This window comes from Rhinatrema bivittatum, chromosome 3 (assembly GCF_901001135.1).
Source record: "Rhinatrema bivittatum chromosome 3, aRhiBiv1.1, whole genome shotgun sequence".
Lineage (NCBI taxonomy): Eukaryota > Metazoa > Chordata > Amphibia > Gymnophiona > Rhinatrematidae > Rhinatrema > Rhinatrema bivittatum.
This window is the reverse complement of record NC_042617.1, coordinates 194098895-194111011: the sequence shown is the minus strand read 5'-3', so window position 1 is coordinate 194111011 and position 12117 is coordinate 194098895. Positions and strand designations below refer to the sequence as shown.

Genomic DNA, 12117 nt, shown 5'->3' with positions numbered 1-12117 from the left:
TGCCACGCCCCGGACACGCCCCCTCCCGCCCCTTTTACAAAGCCCCAGGACTTGCGCACGTTCCGGGGCTTTGCGCGCGCCGGCGGCCAATGCAAAATAGGTGTGAGTGCCCTACACGCGTAAATCCAGGAGGATTTACGTGCGCAGGGCTTTTAAGATCTACTTTTTAGTGCGCGCTAACTCCCATTACTGCGCACTAACTTGAAAATCGGGGGCCCACGAAAAAAACCCCACAAAACCGTGGGAAAAACGAAGTTTTCCGCGGGGGCCCAAAACCCGAAATGAAAAAAAAAAAAGCCACTGCACATCTCTAATGCCTATGCTTGTAAATCCCATTTCTACCTCGCAAGTCAGGGAATTATAAAAGGGGAGCATGTCCCTGCCATTGCCAGTTTCACCGGTTCATCCACCAGTTTGCCAAGTTAACAGCCAGGTCCTCCAAACCCCCCCCCTGGTTTCTGATAGTCTGCACTCCTCCCAGTTACCCCAGACACTTTAAACCTCTGAGAAATGGTTCTCTCTTTTTATTTTTTTTAACTTACACCTCGTCCCTAGCAGAAGTAAACTTATGCGCTATTGGACCTGGGTGCATGCCAAGGAGCATAAGTATTTACGTGCATATTCCTTGGCTACACCCCAAATCGCGATGGAGAAGGTACAGAGAAGGGCTACCAAAATGATAAGGGGAATGGAACAGCTCCCCTATGAGGAAAGACTGAAGAGGTTAGGACTTTTCAGCTTGGAGAAGAGACGACTGAGGGGGGGATATGATAGAGATGTTTAAAATCATGAGAGGTCCTAGAACGGGTAGATGTGAATCGGTTATTTACTCTTTCGGATAGTAGAAAGACTAAGGGGCACTCCATGAAGTTAGCATGTGGCACATTTAAAACTAATTGGGGAAAGTTCTTTTTTACTCAACGCACAATTAAACTCTGGAATTTGTTGCCAGAGGATGTGGTTCGTGCAGTTAGTATAGCTGTGTTTAAAAAAGGATTGGATAAGTTCTTGGAGGAGAAGTCCATTACCTGCTATTAAGTTCACTTAGAGAATAGCCACTGCCATTAGCAATGGTTACATGGAATAGACTTAGCTTTTGGGTACTTGCCAGGTTCTTATGGCCTGGATTGGCCACTGTTGGAAACAGGATGCTGGGTGGGCTTGATGGACCCCTGGTCTGACCCAGTATGGCATTTTCTTATGTTCTTATGTTCCACTCATTTTTGAAAACTTTTGAGATACACGCGTATCTGGATGGCTTTTAAAATTTGGTTGGCACATGCCAACCTGACTTGTGCACGTATCTCCAGATATTTCTTTTTTCACTAGTATTTCCTCCTTTCTTCTAGTTCATTTGGAACCAGTGCTTAGAATCTGGCACAATGAGCCTTCATTTGCATCTACCTGAAAATTTTACTCATTTTAATAAGACACCATTCGCCCTCCCATCCCACTGTTGTTCTTGCTCCTGTTCTTTGCAGCAGTGGTCTTAAGGCTGGGAGTCAAGCAACAGGACTCTAAATCTGGCCACTAAGTGTTGTCTTTTTAAATATCTCTCTCCCACCCCAGGGCATCACTTAACACTGGCACATGTGGTCTGTGCTTTGACTTTTGTTTGTAGTGCCTCTAATCCCTGCTCTCCATTCCCACCTCTGCCTCCCAGCACCCCTCTCCCCCTCGCCATCCATGTCCTGACTCCTAGCTTCTAATCTGGCCGCTCCTCTTAACACAGGACTGGCTCCTCTGCGCTTCTTGCTGTGGCTCCTGCGGTTCATTTATTAGCTGTTTAAATTGTGCAGCACTCCATAGGCTTTGCATCAATATTAAAGGAGAAAGTGCATGCATACTTTGGGTTGGAAACTTCTCACATTAACAAAATATGCGTGGACACTTGCATCTGCTTTTTGTGTGTGGGTAGCTTTTTAATGGAAAATAATAGGCGCGTTAACTTTGAAACGGATGCATGGACACACATATACACGTGCATGCATTAGTGCGCATCCAGAGACACAGTAATTTTATAATATACGCACACATGTTATAAAATAGCCTAGGCACACAGCTCTGGGCACCTAATTTTAAATTTGTGTGCGTCCAGTAGCATGTCTGCTTATGGACACACAGCTGCACTTATTTTAAAACAGGCGCAGCCAGCCAAGGACCAGTTTCACTAGTTTGCCCAATCGACAGACAGGTCCTCCCATCCCTCTTGGTTCTATAACCTGCAGACCCTACAAACCCCTCAGAGATGCCTGAAACTTTTTTAAAATTTACACCTCCTCCATAGCAGAAGTACAGTAATGTGGCACTGGACCTGGGTGCACACCAAGGCGTGTAGGTACTTGTGCACTCATCTGTTGGCCCCACCCTGGAATGCCCATGCCCCACGCACACCATGCCCCTTTGTTCTCCGATGCAAGACCACTTGTGGGCGTTTCTGCCTGCTTTATAAAATCAGGTGGACACATGCTGGTGCTAGATGCCCATCTCCCGATGTCGGTGCACTTCCAGCTTTGAAGATTCACCTTAATATGTGTAGGTTTGAAAATGGAATCTACGTCTACTATTCTCCTCCCCAGTCCGAACACATCCCCGGGAACCACTTTTCTGAGATTTAAAAAGAGTTGCTTGCGTTAAAAGGTCCATATATACACAGGTATCTAGGCCGAGCACCTTGTAATTTAAAATGGCCCAATTACGTGCGTATTTGCTTGTGTGCAAGCAACCAAAAAGGGACGGCGTTCAGGGCCCATTTACGCGCGTAAATCCTAAATTTATTTTTTTAAATGATATCTTTTATTAGGATCAAAGGAATAACAAACATGGGCAAAATATATAGCCAACCAGCTGACATATAGATTACAATACAGCCAAAATTGACGGTATAACAGCAGACAACTATATGTTTTCCCAAAGATCCAATTTTCACATTTTTGTAGAAACTCCCTCCCTCCCAGCTAACAATTAACATATACTCATGCACACATTCATACATCACACACCCAGGTGCCCAAATTCACAGGAGCGAGATCTGCATATCCTATAGAAAAATGAAGCATACGTTCCCACAACTGAAAGTAACTACGTAAAGCAATGCGAGTTTTTGGGTGGGAAATAGAATTTTTCCGCAAGAGTTCCATTTGTGCCGTTTGTTGCATTGAACTCTTCCACCCTTGTGGGGTGGGTGTCAGGTCAGAATTCCATGTCAATAAAACTTGTTTTTTCACCAGTACCAGGGCAATGCAGACATATTTTAATTCCCCTCTGGGGAGTACTTCTTTTTCCCTTAACATGTGTAGATAGAACAATGTCCCTGATCAAGGAATCGTACACCCTAGGACTTGCTCCATCAATCCCTTGACTTGTGACCAGAAATGTCCCAGTTTTGTACATCCAGAGAACATATGGCAAAGATTTCCCACCTGCGTGCCACATTTTAGACATAGATCAGAAGGCCAGAGATGTCTGGAGGCTCCCCTTGCTCTTGAGAGAAATGTGCGGTGTAGGAGCTTGAACTGAGTCTCCCAGAGCGCCGCAGAGGGCAGTTCCCTCCCTACGCTGGAGAAGGCTCTTTTCAGAATGTCCACTGTTATGGACTCCCCCAGATCCTCCTGTCATTTAGACGCCAAGTGGGGTAAGTGGGTGGTGGGTAGAGTGGCTTTCAACTGAAACATCCAACCTTGATTTTGTTGAAATGTGGAGGGGTATCAAAGAAAGAATCTTCCTCATCAGGTAATATTAGTTGGCTCGAATCTCCCTTGCATATTTGAAAACAATGGCGAGCTTGAAGATAGACAAAAAACTGAGTTGAGAGGATCGCCCACCGTGTTTGCAACTGATGAAACAAATAAATATGGAGCTGTCCTCATCCACCCATTGCTGAAGCAAACAAAAGCCCCTGGAGGCCCACTGTTTAAAAACACTTCCTCCTTGGCCCGGGAGAAAGTTGCTATTTACCACCAAAGATAAAAAGGGGGAAACATGACAGCTGCGATGAATAGACGTCCGCCATCACTTCCATGTCATGCAATGTGCCTTCATCCAGAAGGAGGACGAGATCCGAGTGTCAAGTTTGAGGCTTGGCATGTGTAGAAGATTAATCAGGGAAAGAGCACAGTCCATTCCGCTACAAACTCCTCTGGGTCGAACTTTTTAATTTGCATACTCTGGTGATTCCATGTTGGGAGATTCGCTGAATGGATCACTGGCTGCCGCTAAACTAACCAAGAAGTAAGGATCAGTGTAATAATCTCTGTTCCACCTAAACCCCAGAATATTACACTTGGAGAAGCATGGAGAGCTCTCTAGGACAGGCACTTACACTTCAGGCTGTGTGCATAACTTTGAAACTAATACAAAGAGCCTGATTTTCAAAGCATTTACACGTTTAGAATTAAGTACACTTTACCCGCTTAAGTGGGCTTTTGAAAATTGCTACAATATGTGCCATTGAATTGTCCATAAGTTCTACCCATGTTAAGTGCACTTTATAACGCGTAAATGGCTTTTGAAAATTGCTACGTAGTATGTTATATTTATATGCACAACTCCTTTGAAAATTCACCTGTAAGCTTATTAAGTCCAAGAGTTGATTTCCCTGAAGATTTATTGCAGGACAGTTTTACTCATGTGACTACTCTGGAAGGGAGAACATCTCTCTCATAAAGAATAAATGTTTCTTGCACAGGAAAGCTGAATCTATGGATAACAACTCTACTAAAATTTTGCCATGCCAATGTAACCCTTCTGAGGGGTATCTCCTCTGAGGGCATACAAAAAATGTAAATTGTTGGAGGCTATTTTTTCCTTTGCCACAGATCCTTTTTTTCCTTTGCCACAGATCCCCTCCAATTGTATTACCCCAGGGGCGAGTTCTTTCCATGGGGGAAAGCAGATGCTTGTGGCCCAGGCGGTGAGGTGATTTCCTTTCTGGTGTGCAGCTGGTTAGTGTAAATCTGAGGCTGATCAGGACAATAAGTGCAGGACACAGTGTTCAAAATTAACTTTACTGATTTAGTGAATAGGTAATCAACATCCGGATGATGTCAGTGTCTGTACAATGAGTGTCCTTTCTCTATCTCTAAGTGCTGAATGCTGGGTTCCTGGGGAAATCCTAACTCCCTTTAAGCCTGCGTCCCTTTTGAAGATCCTGTCGGGGTCTTCACTGATGCTCCTTGGTATCCTATTTGCAGTTCTTCTTAATCGGGCCTCCCAGAAGGGAAGGCCTTACGTCTTTCCAAATAAAAGGGTAACCAACACATCCCCCTTCCAATAATAGGGTATTTCACTAACTGTTATAATATCTTCTGGGGACATTGTCCCTGCAGACATTCATTAGCTTAGGAAGAGTACTAACAGGATTTGGAGACCTGGCCTCTGGATCCAGGGGGTAATCTTTCCTCCTAGCTCCAGTAACCCAGGCAAACTAATCTTCAACACAGTCCAAATCCGTAGTAAATTCTTTTGATCTCTATATTAACACCTAACCTGGTAGGGAATGTACAGGCAGGTGTTTTTTCCATAAAGAAATCTGTGAAGTAGCTGTAGGCCTCACCTTAAGGGAAAGGACCCACTACAAAAGGGCTCCTCTCACCCCAACCTCCTTCCTCTCACTCCTCGTGAATCTTGCCCTAGGCACCTAGTTATAGCAGGGTCCACCCACTCAGCTATCTCATAAAGGAGGAGCTGTAAAATGGTATTCCCTCTAGCTAGTAGTTTGTTCTACAGCGATTAGGTGACATCTAGTGGTCAGACTTTAGGGGTACCACACCAACTCCTCCAAGGCAAAGAGTATCACCCCTGTGGATATGTTTAGTTGTTAGTTATCAGAAGTTCTTACATTCCTGGGCGAAGTCATACTATCTATTACAAATGCCTACCACACTCCACTGGTCAGACACAAGGAGACCCTTCCAAGGAGTGGAGGAGGTCAGGCAATCTTTGACAGTTTGTAAATCACGAGTTCTGGAGCAGTCCCTGGATAAGGGAGGAAGGAGGTTCACACTGACATCCGTTGCTTTGGAAATGAATACAAATTGAATTCACAAGAGATTTTTCATCATATAGATGACCTTTGTCTTGGTCACAAAGTGAGTGTTTCCCGACATCTGCAGGGTGTTATATTTTGTAAGAATGTGAACCCTGGGCTGAGATGAGAGTTGTCTCTGCCCACAGGGAGGAGCCCTGTGAGCCTCACTTTCAGCAGGCGTAATGGATGGTGCCGGCTGTCCATTGCTCCTACCATGTGACATGGGCTAGCCAATAGCATCAATAGCCCCTGTCACATGGTAAGGGCAAAGGGCCATCAGCGCCATTTTGATTAGTGGCAGCTGACAGCCCGAGAGCAGGAGATCGCTCCCAGGACCCCCACTAGACCACCAGGTACTTTTAAAAAGTTTTGGGGGGAGGGGGGGTCGAGAGGGGGGTCGGAAATGCTAAAGGATGTGTTTTAAAGGGTCGGGGTGGGTTTAGGGGTTGTTTTTGTGTGCCATTTTTCCCGCCCTCCCCCAAAATGATAAGAGAACCCCGCAAACAATTTTGTGGGGGTTTTCCTATCGGTTTTGAGAAGCCCCCGATTTCTGACGAGTTTGAAAATATCGTACGATATTTTCAGTCATCATAAAAACAATTCACATCCCTAATAGCCAGAGCAAGGCCACAGTTGAGAAGATCCGGTAATGACCTGCAGAGCGGGGTATGTCGGGGATCCCTTCTGACGAGTGTAGGTACGTCAGGAATACAGATCTGGTAGTGGCCCACGGAGCGGGGTATGCCGAGGATGTCTGTACAGTAGATGTTGAAGAACTGGTAGAGATGCTGGAACCTGGAAGTGGCTCCCGTAGATGGTGAGTCAATACTCAGCAGTGTAGGAAATGCTGAATAGCTTCTACTGAAGGAAAGGCGGCAGTGGCCCGAGGTACAGGGTACACCATGGGAAATCCTCAATACAGTTCGTATAGTAGAAGTCAGTAGAGGTACTCACTAGAGATGGTTCCAGGAGAGAGAGAGACCTGAGAAGCAGGTCTGGTAGCAGTCAGGCAGGTAGGCCCTCCGAGGAGCCCCCGAGGAGGGGGCTGGATGCCAGAGCGTTGGATGCCAAGACCAGTCAGGAACAGGACGTCCTTGAATGAGGCAGATTCAGCAGGATGGAACTCCTTGCTAACTGGTAGAAGGCAAGGGCCGGTCAGGTTAAATACAATAGCAGATTGACGTCATCGGGAGAGGACGCCCCCGAGGTTCCCACCATGACGTGTACAAAGGAGGCCCTTGTGCATGCGTGCACGCGCCTAAGAAATTACATATCCAAGATGGCGGTCGGCAGCACCCACACTGTCCCACGAACGCTGGAGAGGTCGGCGGAGACTAGCAGAGGCCACCATTCTTCCCAGACTTGACGGTGCAGGGAGAAAAGAGATGAGCATGAGAGGTCGCAGCTGTCTGCGACCAACAGGCATAACACAGGGTTTCCTGGCATTGTGCCAGGAAGTATTAGTCCTTGACACTGAGTTTTTCCTTGTTCCCCCTGCAAGTGTGTAAGTTTCAGGGAAAACAGTTTACTTTTTCTGACCCTGACCATTTAGTTCCTTTTTTTTTGTTTGGGAGAAAATCTAGAATAAGAACCTCAGCAGTTTTCTCAGGAATTGGGTCTCAAGTGGCAAGCCAGGAGGGTAATGAACACCATTTATTGGGCAGGTTGATCTTATCTGTTGCCTCTCCTCCACCGCCAACGTCTGATCCTGTGCTTTCCACCTTGCTGTGCCTTATGCCTGGAAGAGACTTCCTGAGTTTGTGCGTCATGCTCCCTTTTTTGCAGTATTCAAATCCAGTTTAAAAACTCACTTTCTTGAAACTGCTTTTAAAGCCATAGTACTGCTCTACAACAAATACATTTCTCAAAGATTCTGGTTTACTAGGTCTTGAGTAGAATGTAAGCTCCAAGAAGCAGGGACTGTCTCTTATGTGTCTCTGTACGGTGCTGTGTATGTCTAGTACCTCTTTAGGAATGCTTAATGGTAGTAGTAGTAGTTCTGTTCATGACACCATTTAATTTATTTGTAGGCTCTTGGTTATGACATGTTTTGTTTATGTTTTATTTCCTCTGATTTTTGTAGATTCCTCCCTTCTTTTAGGACATGAATATTTAGATTTATGAATATCTGATATTCTGCCTTTCCCAATGCAGGTCTCAAGGCAGATTACAATAAATAGAGACGGTCAAGTTTATTGTTTCCCCACTGCTGCTGTTTGTGTCCTTGGGAAAATCACTTCATGCCCCATTGCCTTAGCTACAAACTTAGGGAATGATTTACTAAACATTTTGCCCACAGACATAGAATGGGGGTAAAAAGTCTTAGTAAATCAGACCCTTAGACTGTAAACTCTCTGGAGATAAGGAAGTACCTACAGTACCTGAATGTAATCTGCACTGAAGTGCCTGAAAGGCAGAATACAAACCAGATAAATAATAATATTTTTTGTGGTGGTTCTTTTTGTACAATTACTCATTATTGCCAGTCTCATTTATTTCCTGTACAAAGTTTTCTTATGTATTACTTGAAAATTATACGCTTTTTAACTGCATACTTACTTTCATCCAGAATCTAGCTGGGCAATTTTCAAAAGTCCATTTTACGTAAAACCTTTTGAAAACTGAGCTCTTGATGTGCTCTGCCCACTGCCTTTTCATGATCTTTGCTTGAGGGTTTGTGTTATTCTGTCACTGATCCCTGCTAAAACCATCTGTGTTAGCACCAGTAAAGATAAAGAACATAGTCTAAGGATGCCATCACTTCTGAATGCTCTCCCTCAATTCCTTCCTTCAGCAGCACTTACATACAGGCGTGATTCCCTCTCAACTCCACCCACTGCCCTTTTCTTAAATAAAGCTGACATTGAAACTGTAATTCTATCTGTAGTTTTCTGTAAAATGGAAAACTGGGAATCTGAAGCATAAGTGCTCTTGATGGAATGGCAATCAAAGCTAGGAGCAATGATCTAACAAGACAACTGTGTCATTACAAACCTGCATCAATTTTATGCAAAGAACTGTGAGCCATGCAACAATAAGACCATCTGAAATGCCAATGATTTGTAGTTTAGATCTATTTCTATCTGGATGCCTTTTATTTTTAATTCTGCAGGAGGATTTCAGCTCAATCAGAAAGACCTTTATTAGGCTACAAGCTAGTGATTAACTAATCAGGCTATTTCCCCAGTCTGAAAATTCTTCATCTAGCCCAGCCACCAGAGGTAGTGGCAACCAAAACCATGACTTAATTGAAACATGTTTGGTTCCAACATAGAGCGCAGCGGTTAGGAAGGCGGGACTTAACTGATAGGAGGATCTTGAGAGTTTGCTCAGTCAATTGGAATTTTAGAGGCCCAAAGAGGGAAGAACGTATGCCAACATGGCAGTACAACTGCATTAGGTTTCCAAGAAGGCTGGGTTGCTTGCATGGAGTGGCCATTGTTACAACACTAAGAGCAGTGGTACAGTTACATCAGGTTTCTGAAAAGGCTGGGGGTAACCTGCAAAGAATGGCCATGCCTATAACCCTAACTTCAATGAGCATGGCATGGCTAGATGTTTCAGACAACAGTCCCAACTAGTATTGGGCGGCACTATTTGGGTTATTACAAACCTTGGGGGTAAGACAAGGGTGGGGGGCCTGGCTTGGATTAAATATGGGACTTGCAATAACCAAAATGGAAAATAAGGTTTGAAACAGATTATGAGTAAAGATAGTGGAGGTTGGCACAGTAATGGAATTTAAAACATGCTCAAGACAGAGATAGAGGGTAGTGGTGTGAACAGGACTGAGAGACTGAATAAGATATGGGTGGAGCTGGAGTTAAATATGGGAATGTACAGTATATGCTAATCAACCCAAAATATAGACAGCAAGTCAGGAAGTCAATTGGGCAGACTGATGGGCCATTATCTACTGCGTTATCCATCTCTTTCCCAATTTTTTTTATCAAATATGACCCCATTTTAACACTTCAAAATTCACACTACCCCACACAATGACCAAAACAAAAATATGCTAGCAGACACACTCCTCCTCATTTCACTCACCCAAAGCAGAGAAGCAGCAGCAAGAACAGTGCAATGCCTGCAAACCAGTCCTAGGTTTCCAGTCTTAAAAAGACGTTCATACAGGAAGAAAGGACGGAGTGGATCCTGTGAATACAAATTGGTTCATAGATCCCATGCTAAGTGCCACTACCAAATGCAGGTCAGAGATGAGGTCCAGAGAGAGGGAGAACATAGGTTCATGGGGTAAGGGAGGGGGGGCATGGAATCACCCTCTTGGTTTCTTTTTTGTGCTAAGACTCAGTGCTGTAGAAATATTTCAAGAAAAATAATTATTTTTTTTGTGGTCAGAAAATGCAAGTATTTCCTGATATTTCTCGTGCTGCATAAACTCGTAGGAAACCATTTCATTTGCTGAGATAGAGTTATAGCCCTGGGAGCTGCTTGCTTTCTTAAATTTCCTTGTAAATGTATTGTTTATCAAAAGAATAAGTTTCTTTTTGTGACCCTTTACATTTAGATGACAAAAATATGGGGAATTAGAATGCACTTTTATTGTAACCCATGATTTGGTAGCCACAAGTTTAAATCTGCGGCAGCCTCCTGCTTGTTATTTCTTTTATTTCTTCTCCTTTTGTTTCCCCCTTTTCTTATTAATGAGAACTAAATTATAACTTACATTGGATATTTCCTATTAATGTCTTCTTTTTGAAATTTCATGCAGTGTTATAGATGTCTTTTTTTTAATTTCATTTTTGTAAATGATTTAAACTTTAATAAAAATTAAATTGTAAAAAAAAACCAACCCAAAAAATCTTCATTTGTTAGGACCTAAGATTACTTGATTGAATAATATGGTGAGCCTTGTATACATTTAATAATAACGTATTAGCAACTGGTCTTTTTTTTTTTTTTTTTACACTCCATGCTCTTTTTATGACTTTTGATGATGCCATCTATGGAACATGTCCTTCTCCTACCTTTAGGGTGGGATTAGGTCAGAAGTGCATTCCATAAAAGAAAAAGCACATAAGTTCCATTCATTCACATACTTATCCCCCCTGTCCCGCACAAGAGGAAGTATGTTAAGAAGCTGATCAGTAAAAAAAAAACTCCCTAGTCTTGTTCTCTTAATATAATTGAATGTTTTAGCTACTAATATCTGTTTCATGCAGTAATTCCTAATACTGAGCACAGCCATGTTTTTGCACCTGTAGGAAAAAAAACAAGCTTGATCACTTTCAGATCAGCGCACTGCTTGCTTCACACTGTCTGAAGATGGTCCAGTGCCAGCAGCCATACTACTATACACACATGCCTGGGAATTCTCTGAGTTTCACCTGGAGATTCTGGGATTTTGTATAAAGCTCCAGGTCTCGAGGGGAACACTGGAAATCTCTGGATGCTGCCTGAATAGGCCCCTGTGGGCCAGACAAAGGAGGAGGAGGAGGCTGCATCAGCCCTTGCAGGCTGGAAAGAGGAGGCAACAGTAGCCCACCTGGGCCAGAAAGAGGAGGAGCTATCAGCCTACGTGGGCTGAAAGAAAGAGGAGGTAGTGGCAGCTAGAAAATTTAGAGGCTGGTGTGACTGGTATTGGAGGCAAGAAAGAAGTGTTGGGGGCCTGGGGGGGCGGGTGAAGAGTCTGTGAGTCTGTGTAAGAGTTGAGAATATGCATAAGAGTCTGCAGGGGAGGAGAAGAAAGTGCCCCCCCTCCTAATTTATACCAATTTCAGGGTGACCAGACCTCAAACGTTATCAGGTATGGCTATACAGAAAACCTAGGTTCGACACCTGAGTCCCATTTCTTGGGCTGGCTAGGGCATGGGATGTTACAGAAGTAACATTTTACAGATACTCAAATACTTAAGGAGTAAATTTATGAATTTCATATTCCCAGCAATACTTTTTTCTACTAGGAATTAACGTAAATTTTAGAGATTCTACAGATATTGGTTTCTGTCACCTCACAGACCCAGTGGATTGGACATTTTGTTGTCCAATAGTTCCTCTCTTTTCTTCCAACACAATAAAAACCAATCCAGGAATCCTGACACATCAGCCTTCATCTGTAACTACCCAGG

At 43.8% G+C, this 12117-nt stretch overlaps 1 long non-coding RNA gene across 2 annotated transcripts in view; it reads right to left on the bottom strand.

Moving 5' to 3' along the window:
• The window catches only part of LOC115087191, a 130941-nt gene that overhangs the window by 28444 nt on the left and 90380 nt on the right, over positions 1 to 12117 (bottom strand). The window lies entirely within an intron of this gene.